Below are 14,455 nucleotides of genomic sequence, written 5' to 3'. Positions count from 1 at the left end.
TTTAGCAAGGTATTCGTCAAAAGTTGTTATTGCTTTTAACTCCAAATACCTACTCTTCCTCTTGGGTCAATTAATTAAACTTGAGTTTTTCCATTGCAACAAAGACATATGTAACACCCAAGTACCTTCAGGGACCACAATTTAATTCAACAAATTTTTTTTCCATTTTAGGTCAACGTTATTTTCAACCATCTTGGTTTCCTTGCCAAAATCATTTTACTGTGGTCCTTTATGAAGTTCTTCATATTATTATACACCTCCTAATTTTTTTCCGCCATTTCCATGATTACGACAACTACCTTAATTCAATGTAAGCACATACTTCATTGTGACGAGGTTTCTTTTAGCACTACTACTTTCACTTTCTACTAGAACATACTACAATTTCTTTAATCGGTTCTCATATAGACATACAACTTCGTTTTCTTGCTTAAACAAGTACAGTCTTTTCTATCTTCACTACCATAATGCCGCATAGTTTTGTCACACCTTAAGACATTTGAACTAGAATATATGTTCCTTTCTAAAAATCATTCCATGAGATAAACTAGTGACAAGTGACCTCTAAATTTTTTTTCTCCATAGTGCCATAGCTTAACAATAATCTCATACTAGCTTCTTTTGAATCATTAATTGATCAATTAGAATGTAATCAGTGCATAAACTAAATAAATATTTTTTATGCACAACTTTTCAAAAAAAACTTTACTTATAATACATACTTGGCTATGACATAGAATCCATTGACAAGCCATAGAGACATTTTGGACGGACTAACTTAGACTCTGATACCAACGGTAACAACCCAAATTTCTATTATACTTCCAAGACGCTACTACATGCATGCATAAGCTTGACAATATATTTCTTGAAGAAAATAAAAAAATAAACATAAGAACACTGTCCAGGGTACCCTAAATCCTCTTTGAAATAAATTAAATAAAGTACTAACTAAATCAATCAAATAATTTAAATTTTTGACTCTAAACAAAACATAACACTTTGAGAAAATCATATGCAGAAGCAATGTCAAGTCCCAATGGCCTTGCCACAGATTCCTCGTGTCATTCGAGGGTCCATCTTTACCTTTACCTAAAAAACATGAAGAGAAAAGAATGAGTATAAAAATATCAAGTAAGCGAACCACTCCTAGGCCCACTAGGTGAACTGTTAGCATTCCTATCGAGACTCAGGTGTACATTTACATATCGTAGGCATAGGCATAGGCATAAGTGTAAGAGTTAAACAACATGCAGCAGAAGTATCAAGGATCCATAAGTATTCTAATTCACTAATTTTGGAAAAAACTAAAGCATGATCTTTTTTAAAAAAAAAAATGGGTTTTCAGAACATGCCTTTGATGAACTCTAAAAAAAAAGGCCTGTTCAGCTGCTGTCTTCACTTGATATCAACGTGACCTCAAAGCCTTCCCTACTATGCTCTTGGAGCTTTAGGTAGAGTTGTGGGACTCAAGAACAACTTGAAGATGTGAAGAAACACGAAGATCTCACAGCAGCCAGACTGAAGAAGGTAATTTCTTCTTCAGAAAATTTTCTCTCAAAATTCGGTGTATTCCTTTCTTCTCCAACAACTCCAATCTTCTTTATATATATAGATGAACATGCAAAGAGATGGAGTGCATGGCTTGCAGCTCATGCTTGGAGAATCAAAGTAAAGAAGATAATGGTTTTTGTGTGAGCATAAAGATGATGGTAATGGAGAAAACTCATTTTCCATTTTGTGCAACCATGCAAAACGTTTTTCCATTTTTCTTTTTAAAACAAAAAATATTTTAAAACCATTTTAATTCAAAAAATGATTTTCTTAAATTAATTTCATAAATTAATTTAAAAAATTAATTAATTTAATATCAAATATTAAATTAATTTTTGCACAATAATCATCTTTATATATTTAAATCATATTTAAATCTCTTGTTCCGTTTAATTTGAACGTTTCAAATTAATTTCTCAAGCTACCCTAAAGCTTACCCATTTATAAGCTAGTAGGGGGACCTCGCGAACCTATAGATCATGGGCTTCAACGATCCAAGATTAATCAGCTAAACTCATTATACCGATCTAACCCTCATTCGTTAACTAATGGATGATTCTACTAAAGCCTATAGTTGAACTCCCCTCACTGTAGATATATTATGTTATTATGTCTACTCAATATAACCATGATTAGTAAGTTAACCCTTCACAGGTTGCTCGTAATAACGGCTGGGTCGAATCTCTGTTTTACCCCCGAAATTACCTCTTGTTCCTTAAGTTCCATTGATCTCCTAATGAACAATTTATTTGTGATCCAATCAACAAATTGAATCCCTTTCAAGCCAATGAGAGGGTGAGAGCTCTGGTTCAAGACCCAGAATCAGCAGAACAATCTCTCTACTAACTCTAATCGGGTAGGAGTGAATTCCCTCTTGCACCCTATGTTCCCAGCTATTCATCCAGTCTTATCCCAAAATGGTAAGCTTATTGAGCAGAGGCAATTGGTCTATTCTCACCATTTGCAGATCAAAGGATAATCCCGAACAAACAGGAGTTCATAGTTAGCTCAGGATGAAGGTTAAGTTATCTAGGTCACGCTTCAAAATAGTCAGTCTTAAATAGTAAACAACGTTTAAGAGTGACAGGTTTCGTGGTTCGATCTTGCACAAGACTCATTTGCACAGGACACCCCCACTTCTCATGTCTCATCATGCACGAATTAGGATCACTTCATATGTAGCACTTTACAACACTTTGTAACAACTACAGAGTAGGCCGCATCTAATAGTGTTATCAGAATAAGGTACCCAACCTTATTCATATACTATAGATCATTTTGACTATTTACTCGAACCTGAACCACTTATATGTCTCCACATAAAGTTCAAGTACTCATATTATAGTCAAAGGACTTAGGTTTATTGGATTTCTAAAAAACAATATATTCAACAACAACTTTATCGAATTCTCAGAATAAGTTCTAATGTTTACAAACCACTTAGGACATAAACCCAACAATAAGCATAAGGGGCAAACCCGAAGGCACGCTTTCATAAGTGATGATCAGAAGGGTCACAATCATAAGCATAAGTGGTGAATCCAAAGGAACACCGAAACATAAACATAAGATGTGAACTCAAAGGTCCACAACATGCAATGTACGTAGTCCAATAAGAACACTAACAGTCATTATCAATCTAACATAGGCATAAACATGCAATTATAATCTTAGAACATGCTAATGAGCTTCCAAAACAGTCTCAACAATCCATCCATCAATCAAACATAGCAAACATTCACATAATATCATATTTTCTGTCACATAAACACGGGTTTACAGAACACTCTAAACAATCCAACCATAATAAGTCATAGTAATTCAACCCATCCAAAAAGAATCATGCTTTCAGTACAATCACAATCTTGACACCAACTTGCATTCGAGGGATAGTAAATCACTTACCTCGAAAAAATTTCAGCAACCAAATAAAATCTTTGTTGAGTTACGAATGTCTCAGACCAAACCTAAATCAAGATCTTCAATCAGTATCCATGTTTAAACCAAGAATTTTTTCCATCTAGCCCTAGAGAATTTACCCAAATAAATTTTAGATTTAACATACTTCTTTGAAAGTTAAATTAGCTAAAATCGTCCACAAAGAGTTACCGAAACCTAATTCCACCCATAGCATTAACCAATGATTTGAAAGAGAGATTAAAACTACATTACCCATTCAAAACTCACCAATCAACACCCAAAACACTGCTATCGAGTGAGCCAAACTCCTTTGTGTTAAGGATGCCAACACAACCAGCTACGTCACCAAAGGAAAATCAACCCAGTACCCCGTCAGCAGTGCAAGACTTCATATATTATAGTCTTACCTCTTTACCAATTGAATAGGATTTACCAAAAGAATAGAATGTTTAAAATAAGTGTCTAACCATTTTTTTGTTGAGTTATTCTTGCATTCCTAAATTAGGGATTCCATATTGTATAGATATAACACCTATGTACATTTCAATATACAAGAAAATATAAAGAAAAGATTGGCGTGCCACTGTTGTGTACCTTCTGCATTATCGCCTACCTAGCTAAAACTGTCGTTTACCTTTGTTTAAATATTATTGTCTACCTCTTGACGTTATCGTCTATACGACATCGTCTATCACTAAGCGCTATTGTCTACCTCCAAATACTATCGTCTATCTCCTGACGCTATCGTCTACCTTCTTCAGACGTTATCATTTACCTCCTCTAAACGCTATCGTCTATCACTTGACGCTATCGTGTACCTCCTTTTAAATGCTATCGTTTACCGCTTGACACTATCGTCTACTTGTTGGTATTGTCGTCTACCTTTTGACTACTATCGTTTAACATCCCGTCGTATACCTCTTCAAATGACAACTTCACACTTTAACTTGGTATCAGAGCTTACAATGACCAACGTCAATCAAGGAAACCTGGGAACCACCCTCGGCACAACCAACTTCAGTGGCCTACCCCTAAACAACTCTCAATCAGATAACCTCCATCAAACTTGATTGCAACAATTTCCTTCTATGAAAAAACTTGGCGCTTCCAATCCTTCAGAGCTACTGACTCAAAGGGCACCTAACCGGACAAAAAGTTTGTCCACCAATGTTTTTGTAACCTGCAGTCGGTGAGAGCATACCGACTGGATCGACTAAAGCAGAAGTTGCTCCGTGCAGCGCAGAAGGAAGCTCCGGCAGTGGTGCTTCCAGCTCGTCGACAACAATTGAGGTAAATCCTCAATACGAAGCATGGATGGTTGTAGATCAACTCCTCTTAGGCTGGCTATATAACTCCATGACACCAGAAGTTGCCATTCAAGTTATGGGATGTGAATATGCAAGGGATCTGTGGACCAGCATTTAACAAGTCTTTGGTGTTCAGTCCAGGGTTGAAGAGAATTATCTGAGATATGTGTTTCAAACAACCAGAAAAGGTAATTTTAAAATGGAAGAGTACCTTCGAACTATGAAAATGAATGTTGACAATCTTGAGCAAGCTGGTAGTCTAGTGCCACCAAGAGCTCTTGTGTCACAGGTGCTACTTGGTCTTGATGAAGAGTACAATGCCATCGTGGCCACAATCCAAGGGAGAGTGGACATGTCATGGCTTGATATACAATCGGAACTTCTCCTGTGTGAAAGGAAATTGGAACATCAGTCAAATCAAAAGACGACAGTAGGCTTCAACCAAGTCAGTAATACGTCAGTGAATATGAAAAATACTAGACATGTCAACCAAAATAACAAGACCAATAGCAGCAACTAGTCTATTGAGGGAGGACAACGAGGTGGTGATGGCCATGGTAGAGGTCGAGGTAGGGGAAAAAACAACAACAAACCTGTGTATCAAGTTTTTGGGAAGGCAGGACACATAGCATTTTACTGCTTCAACAGGTATAACAGAGATTTTGTTCCCAATTCTCCTCAAAACAAGAGACAACCCTTCCCCAACAACCAGACCAAAAACACTCAACCTCATCCAACAGCCCTAGCCACTGCCTATGGAAGTAATCCCTTTCTGACAAGAAAAGAGAACATGGCTGATGCAAATTGGTATGCTGACAGTGGTGCCTCCAATCATGTCACCTCAGACTTCAATAATCTTGGCAACCCGACCGAATACTCAAGTACTGAAGCAGTCACTGTAGCTAATGGTAATACTCTCGAAATTTCTCATGTTGGAACTGCATGTTTGTCTAGTGATGCCTGCAATTTGAAACTTAATGATATGTTATGTGTGCCTGCCATAGCAAAAAATTTGGTTAGTATATCTAAGCTAACAAAAGACAATAACATGTTTATTGAATTTCACACAGATTACTGTCTTGTTAAGGACAAAGGTACGGGACAAACAGTAATGAAGGGGGTACTTAAAGATGGACTGTATCAGTTAGAAGGTGCAGAATGTAGCTCAAAGTCAATAGGAAATAAAGTACCATCACAGCTAGTACACAAGAATAAAGATCTATATGCTCTTAGCATATCTTTGAAGCATAGGGTGTCTAAGGTTACATGGCATAGAAAACTTGACCATCCTTCGTCAAAAACACTAAAATTTATTATCAAAGGTTGTAATCTCCCTATGTTATCTAATGAAGAGCTCAAATTTTATGATTCTTGTAGCTATGGCAAATCGCACTCTTTAGCCTTCCCTAACTCTAACTCAAGAGCATCTACAACCTTTGAACTTATACATACTGATTTGTGGGGTCCAGCTCCTCTTCTGTCTACAGATGGGTACAAATATTATGTTATCTTTGTTGATGATCACAGCAGGTACACATGGATCTATCCTCTGAGATTAAAAAGTGACACTCTTGCAGCTTTTCAACACTTTCTCGCTATGATACAAACTCAGTTCAATACATTGATCAAGTCCCTACAGTTGGATAATGGTGGAGAATTTGTAAGTCTACACAAAGTCTATCATCAACATGGCATTGCCTCCAGGTATACCTGTCCATATACGTCGGCACAAAATGGAAGGGCTAAGAGGAAGCACAGACACATAGTGGAGATAGGGCTAACCCTACTAGCCAAAGCACATCTTTCCTTACATCATTAGTGGGATGCCTTCTTATACTCAACTCTGCTAATTAATGGCCTTCCCACCCCTATCCTAAATGGGCAGTCTTCAATGGAAGTGATGTTAAAAAAGAAGCTCAAGTTTGAGGAGCTTCGAATATTTGGGTGTGTATGTTTCCCTTGTCTGAGACCGTACAATTCACATAAGTTGAGCTATCGCACAGAAAAGTGCATCTACGTCAGCCCTGCTGTGAATCACAAAGGCTTAAATGCCTCAACCCCAATGGTAGGTTGTTCATCTCTTGGCATGTTGTGTTTAATGAAACTGATTTTCCTTGTCAGGTGTCTCCTTCAGCTTGCAGACCGGCCAAGCAAGCAGTTNTAATGGTAGGTTGTTCATCTCTCGACATTTTGTGTTTAATGAAACTGATTTTCCTTGTCAGGTGTCTCCTTCAGCTTGCAGACCGGCCAAGCAAGCAGTTGTCGTCCACTCGGTTTCCTGGCTGCCTCTCAGTCAGGACATACCGCACAGTAACTCTATGCCCTCTACGTCCACTGCCTCACCCTCACCAATTATCAAAACAACTCACACCCAATCACTAACTGATAACTCTACAGACAACCCAGCCTTCCCATCTTCCTCTTCTGATCGTCTACCCACCAATTGTTTACCTGGCGATCGTTTACCCCCATCGTCTAGTATCTAGCCCACTGATCGCCTACCCACCAGTTGCTTACCCAGTGATCGTTTACCCAATGATCGTTCACCTACCGATCGTTTACCCAGCGATCGTTTACCCTCATCGTGTAATGTCCAGCCCACTGATCGTCTACCTACCAATACTTTACCCAATGATCGTTTACCCACCGATCGTTTACAACCTAATTATTTACCCTCCGACCGTTTACCTCCTGACTCACCATCGCCTACCGTCCAACCCACCGATCATTTACCTTCATCGTCCACTGCCCAGTCTTCACCCGATATTGTCCCACACCCTATACCCGTAAACACTCATCCCATGATTACCCGTGGAAAGGTAGGAATCTTCAAACCCAAAGTACTGTCCTCCCAAACTCACAAAGATTGCTCTTTAACCGAACCTACACGAGTCACTGATGCGCTCAAAACCACATAATGGAACTACGAGATGAGTGATGAATTTCAAGCACTGATGAAAAAACAGACCTAAACTTTAGTTCCTCTAACATCGTCGATGAACATTGTTAGGAATAAGTGGGTATTCCAAATCAAACGAAGTCCTAATGGCTCCATTCTACGCTACAAGGCACACCTCGTAGCAAAAGGCTTCCATCAAAACTCGAACATTGATTTCTTCGAGACATTTAGTCCAGTGGTAAAGGCGTCCACCATCCAGATCGTCATTAGCCTTGCTGTATCCAAAGGGTGGCAGTTGAGACAGTTAGATTTCAATAATTCCTTCCTTAATAGGGTCCTCGATGAAGAAGTTTACATGTGCCAACCACAAGGATTTGTTCATTCTCAACTATCGAATCAAGTCTGTCGCTTACACACGGCCATATATGGCCCCAAACAAGCGCCAAGGGCTTGGAACAATACACTAAAGATAGCACTATGTAGCTGGGGCTTTTAGAATGCTAAGTCTGATATATCTCTCTTCATATATCGAAGCACTTCTGCCTTGATACTCTTACTGGTATATGTTGATGATGTAATCATCACCGACACCGATCCGCAGGTAATAAACAAGCTTGTAATAGCCTTGACTCCAAGTTTGCTCTAAAGGATCTTGGCCAACTCCATTACTTCTTTGGAGTCCAATTGCACATTGTCGCCAATGAAGTTATACTGAATCAGGAAAAATATGTCGAGGACCTACTCCACCGCCTTGACCTTGGAGATCTCAAACTGGCACCCTCTCCGAGTGTTCTAAACAAGCAACTCTCCATCTCTAATGGAACTCCTCTTGACAATCCCTATATCTATCGAAGCATGATTGGCGCCCTATAGTAATTAACCACCACGAGACCTGACATTACATATGCAGTTAATCATCTAAGTCAGTACTTAAAGCAACCTACGGACGTTCACTAGCAAACGGTAAAGAGAGTACTAAGATATGTGAGTGGCACTCGATACTTTGGCCTCTACATTCAATATGGGTCTGATCTGTCTATTTCAGCCTTCTCCGATGCCGATTGGGCAGCCAACATCGACGATCGAAAATCAATTGTTGCTTATAGCATCTTTCTTAGAGGTGATCTTGTCTCCTGGTCCTCAAAGAAACAATCAGTTGTAGCCCGGTCCAACACGGAGTCTGAATATAGAGTGTTTGCTCATGCCTCTGAAAAAATCACCTGGGTGCAACAACTACTGTCTAAGATTGGTGTCAAACAGAAGGCAGCTCCAGTCCTGTGGTGTGACAACCTCAGTGTCGGTGCTCTAGCCGTCAATCTGGTGTTTCATGCGCGGATCAAGCACATTGAGATCAACATTCACTTCATTTGTGATCAAGTCTTCAGTGGTCAGCTTGATGTTCGTTATGTCCTATCCTTCGACCAAATCGCAGACTGCCTCACCAAGACCTTAACACACTCACAATTCTTCCACCTTCGATCCAAACTCAGTGTAGTAGAACTACCCTCTCGTTTGAGGGGGATGTTAAGGATGCCATCATAGCCAGCCACGTCACCAAAGGAAAATCCACTCAGCAGCCCCGTCAGCAATGCAAGACTTCATAAATTATAGTCTTACCTCTTTATCAATTGAATAGGATTTACCAAAAGAATAGGATGGTTACAACAAGTGGCTAACCATTTTTTTTTGTTAAGTTATTCTTACATTCCCAAATTAAGGATTCCATATTGTATAAATACAACACCTATGTACATTTCAATATACAAGAAAATATAAAAGAAAGGTTGGCGTGCCACTGTTGTATACCTTCTATATTAGAATCTTGGGTTACTAATTGGTGGAATACTGGTCAATCCGAAATTTTTTTGAATGATATTCAAGAAAAGAGTATTATAAAAAAAGTTATAGAATTAGAGGAACTCTTTCTCTTGGACGAAATGCTAAAGGAATACCCAGAAACACATCTACAAAAGCTTCGTATCGGAATTTACAAAGAAACGATCCAATTGATCAAGATGCACAATGAGGATCGTATCCATACGATTTTGCACTTCTCGACAAATATAATCTGTTTCATTATTCTAAGTGGTTATTCTATTCTTGGTAATGAAGAACTTGTTATTCTTAACTCTTGGGTTCAAGAGTTCCTATATAACTTAAGCGACACAATAAAAGCTTTTTCTATTCTTTTATTAACTGATTTATGTATAGGATTCCATTCGCCCCATGGTTGGGAACTAATGATTGGTTCTGTCTACAAAGATTTTGGATTTTCTCATAACGATCAAATTATATCCGGTCTTGTTTCCACTTTTCCAGTCATTCTTGACACAATTTTCAAATATTAGATCTTCCGTTATTTAAATCGTGTATCTCCGTCACTTGTAGTGATTTATCATTCAATGAATGACTGAAAAATCTAATGTTTGTTACTTTGTACATAAGTAAAACATTCAAAATTGTACTTATTCCTTCTACCCATCCCGAAGGATGCCTCCTATATTCGAGTAACATTATTTCAGTAAATAGCAGAATCATGGATAAGGAACTATACTAGGGACCTACCTAATTTTATTGTAGAAATTTTTGGGCTCAATGATTGGACCATGCAAACTAGAAATACCTTTTCTTCGATAAAGGAAGAGATTACTCGATCTATTTCCGTATCACTCATGATATATATACTAACTTGGGCACCCGTTTCAAATGCATATCCCATTTTTGCACAACAGGGTTATGAAAATCCACGAGAAGCAACCGGCCGTATTGTCTGCGCCAACTGCCATTTAGCTAATAAGCCCGTGGATATCGAGGTTCCACAAGCGGTACTTCCTGATACTGTATTTGAAGTTGAATAAAAAAAGGAATCATAGTTTAAAAAACTAAATAGAATCATGAGCTAAAAGTATCCATTAAACATAGTTAAAAAAAAATATATTGTTATAGTTAGAATTGGTTGGACGTGCCTATCAAAAATAAATTGAATATGAATGACTCACTATTAACTCGGTTTCTGGGCCAGAATCATTCTGTAGGAGAGATGGCCGAGTGGTTGAAGGCGTAGCATTGGAACTGCTATGTAGGCTTTTGTTTACCGAGGGTTCGAATCCCTCTCTTTCCATACTAATTCAACAATGTTACTGACCACAATGTATCAAATCAAATAACAATGGATACTATTATTCAACGGTTAGACCTTTCTTGGATATAGATTCTCTATTTCGAATTTTTTCATTTTTGTGGTACGGAAACGAAAAGACTGGAAAGACTGGACAAGAGATGAAAATCCCCTCCCGCTCAATGATACATGAATGATAGAAAATGGAAGTAGAGCACGTAGAGCCTTGAATCCAAATACATTACCGACGATGGAAGTAAACATGTTAGTAAACAACTTCTTCAAAAAGGTCTAGGGGACAAGCTACATAAGCAATATATTGATTTTCTTCTCCAGGAACAGGCTCGATTCCATAACATCATCCTTTGTAACGATCAAGACGGATAAGCCCATCAGTCCACACAATTGTCCATGTACCAGTAGAAGATTCAGCAGCTACAACGACCCCTGCTTCCTCAGGTGGAACTCTCGGTTTAGGAGTTACTCGGAATGTTGCCAAGATATCAGTATCTTTGGTTTCATATTCAGGAGTATAATAAGTCAATTTATAATCTTTAACACCAACTTTGAATCCAACACTTGCTTTAGTCTCTGTTTGTGGTGACATAAGTCCCTCCCTACAACTCATGAATTAAGAATTCTCGCAACAACAAGGTCTACTCGACATGAATTAGGAGTTAATGAAACCTTTTATAGGAATCCTTTCACAAAATTATCAACTAATCAGAATGGTTCGTTATTAGACCATGGTATTTGATTCACCAAATACAACATTATTGTATACTCTTTCATATGTATGGCGCAACCCATTCCTTTTTTTTTTTTTTTTTTTCAAATTTTGTAATCTAATCTTTTTCCTCAAAATATTGAAATAAAAAAAAATTCACTCTTGATAGTGATATATGTTGTATATGTAAATCCTAGATGTGAAAATATGTGGAATTCCTATGAAAAAAAAAGAAAGGGTATAGGTAGAAAAAAGAAAAAACTAATAGATTACACCTAAATCGATATGCTGAAATAAGAAATAAGGACCAATGAAATGAAAAAATGACTCATAAATAGAGTTCAGGTTCGAATTCCATAGATAATATGGATGGTAATGTATATAATGATAGGCAAATGAAAGACTTTCGAAAAATTTTTATCCATCCACTTGATATTTTGAAAATGGGTTGGTTGAACTTGCAATTTGACTCATTCAAATGGCATAAGTCAACAATGGATTTGATTCCATTGGACGGTACCAACGAAATCGAGTGCGAACTCCCATTTTCTTTTTTATTGAATTAACCGATCAACTTCTTTTCCATCGAACATTTATTTTGGATTTCAATAATTTTTGAAACAAAAAAATTTCAACATATTTCATTTTATTATGAGAATAAATCCTACGACTTCTGGTCCTGAAGTTTCCATGCTTGAAAAAAACAACTTGGGATGTATCGCTCAAATCATTGGTCCGGTACTAGATGTAGCTTTTCCCCGGGCAAAATGCCTAATATTTACAACGCTTTGATAGTTAAAGGTCAAGATACTGTCGGTCAAGAAATTAATGTGACTTGTGAAGTACAACAATTATTAGGAAATAATCGAGTTAGAGCTGTAGCTATGAGTGCTACAGATGGTTCATGAGAGGAATGGAAGTGATTGACACGAGAGCTCCTCTAAGTGTTCCAGTCGGCGGAGCGACTCTCGGCCGAATTTTCAATGTGCTTGGAGAGCCTATTGATAATTTGGGTCCTGTAGATACTCGCACAACATCTCCATTCATAGATCCACCCCTGCTTTTATACAGTTAGATACAAAATTATCTATTTTTGAAACAGGAATTAAAGTAGTGGATCTTTTAGCCCTTATCGACGTGGAGGAAAAATAGGACTATTCGGAGGGGCTGGAGTGGGTAAAACAGTACTCATTATGGAATTGATCACAACATTGCCAAAGCTCATGGAGGTGTATCCGTATTTGGAGGAGTAGTTGAACGTACTCGTGAAGGAAATGATCTTTATATGGAAATGAAAGAATCTGGAGTAATTAATGAAGAAAATATTGCAGAATCAAAAGTGGCTCTAGTCTACGGTCAGATGAATGAACCGCCGGGAGCTCGTATGAGAGTTGGTTTAACTGCCCTAACTATGGCGGAATATTTTCGAGATGTTAATGAACAAGACATGCTTCTATTTATCGACAACATCTTCCGTTTTGTTCAAGCGGGATCCGAAGTATCCGCGTTACTGGGTAGAATGCCTTCGGCTGTAGGTTATCAATCGACTCTTAGTACCGAAATGGGTTCCTTACAAGAAAGAATTACTTCTACCAAGGAAGGGTCCATAACTTCTATTCAAGCTGTTTATGTACTTGCAGACGATTTGACCGATCCTGCTCCTGCCACCACATTTGCACATTTGGATGCTACTACCGTACTATCAAAAGGATTATCTGCCAAAGGTATCTATCCAGCAGTAGATCCTTTAGATTCAACCTCAACTATGCTACAACCTCGAATCGTTGGTGAAGAACATTATGAAACTGCGCAAAAGAGTTAAACAAACCTTACAACGTTACAAAGAACTGCAGGACATTATAGCTATCCTTGGGTTGGACGAATTATCCGAAGAGGATCGCTTAACCGTAGCACGAGCACGCAAAATTGAGCATTTCTTATCACAATCTTTTTTCGTAGCAGAAGTATTTACTGGTTCCCTGGGAAATACGTTGGCCTAGCAGGAAACAATTAGAGGGTTTAAATTAATCCTTTCTGGAGAATTAGATGGTCTTTCCCGAACAAGCCTTTTATTTGGTAGGTAACATCGATGAAGCTACTGCGAAGGCTACGAACTTAGAAATGGAGAGCAAATTGAAGAAATGACTCTTAAATCTTAGTGTCCTGACTCCGAATCGAATTATTTGGGATTCAGAAGTGAAAGAATCATTTTAGTTACGAATAGTGGCCAAATTGGTGTATTACCAGATCACACACCTATTGCCACAGCTGTAGATATAGGTATTTTGAAAAATCGCCTTACTCCTAATGACGGATGGTTAACGATGGCTCTGATGGGTGGTTTTGCTAGAATAGGCAATAATGAGGTCACTATTTTAGTAAATGATGCGGAGAAGGCTAGTGACATTGATCCACAAGAAGCTCAGCAAACTCTTGAAATAGCGGAAGCTAACTTGAGGGAAGCTTAGGGCAAGAGACAAACAATCGAGGCAAATTTAGCTCTCAGACGAGCTAGGACACGAGTAGAGGCTATCAATGGCGTACCTAGTTTAGCGTCTAAATAATCAAGTGAAATGAAATTTTCATGGAAAAAATAATTATAATTCAAAAATGAAATAAATATAGATAAATATAGAGTGGGATGGAAAAGATAGAAAATCACTAGAACAAAGTTGAGTAGAAAATTTATTAGATACCATTGCTTCTGTGATATAATAAGTTCTACCTACTATTGGATTTGAACCAATGACTCCCGCCGTATGAAAGCGATACTCTAACACTGAGTTAAGTAGGTCATTTATCATCACAAAGAAAAAACAAATGGGCCCTATCACATCACATCGATAGATTATAAATCGAATATATTGATAAGCAATACCAATGAAACAAATCAACAAAATAGATCATAGAATATTCATCTTGACAAGAAA

General features: G+C 38.0%; 1 non-coding gene and 1 pseudogene across 1 annotated transcript; both read left to right on the top strand.

Moving 5' to 3' along the window:
* Positions 1-10,714: 10,714 nt before the first annotated feature.
* Positions 10,715-10,801, top strand: TRNAS-GGA. The gene has a single exon. It is a non-coding gene; the product is annotated as a tRNA-Ser (tRNA).
* An 843-nt stretch (positions 10,802-11,644) lies between these two features.
* LOC120087206 lies at positions 11,645-13,686 on the top strand (annotated as a pseudogene).
* The last annotated feature ends 769 nt before the right edge of the window (positions 13,687-14,455 follow it).

This window comes from Benincasa hispida, chromosome 9 (genome assembly GCF_009727055.1).
Source record: "Benincasa hispida cultivar B227 chromosome 9, ASM972705v1, whole genome shotgun sequence".
Lineage (NCBI taxonomy): Eukaryota > Viridiplantae > Streptophyta > Magnoliopsida > Cucurbitales > Cucurbitaceae > Benincasa > Benincasa hispida.
The sequence above is the reverse complement of the archived record's forward strand: the minus strand, read 5'-3'. Positions and strand labels throughout refer to the sequence as shown.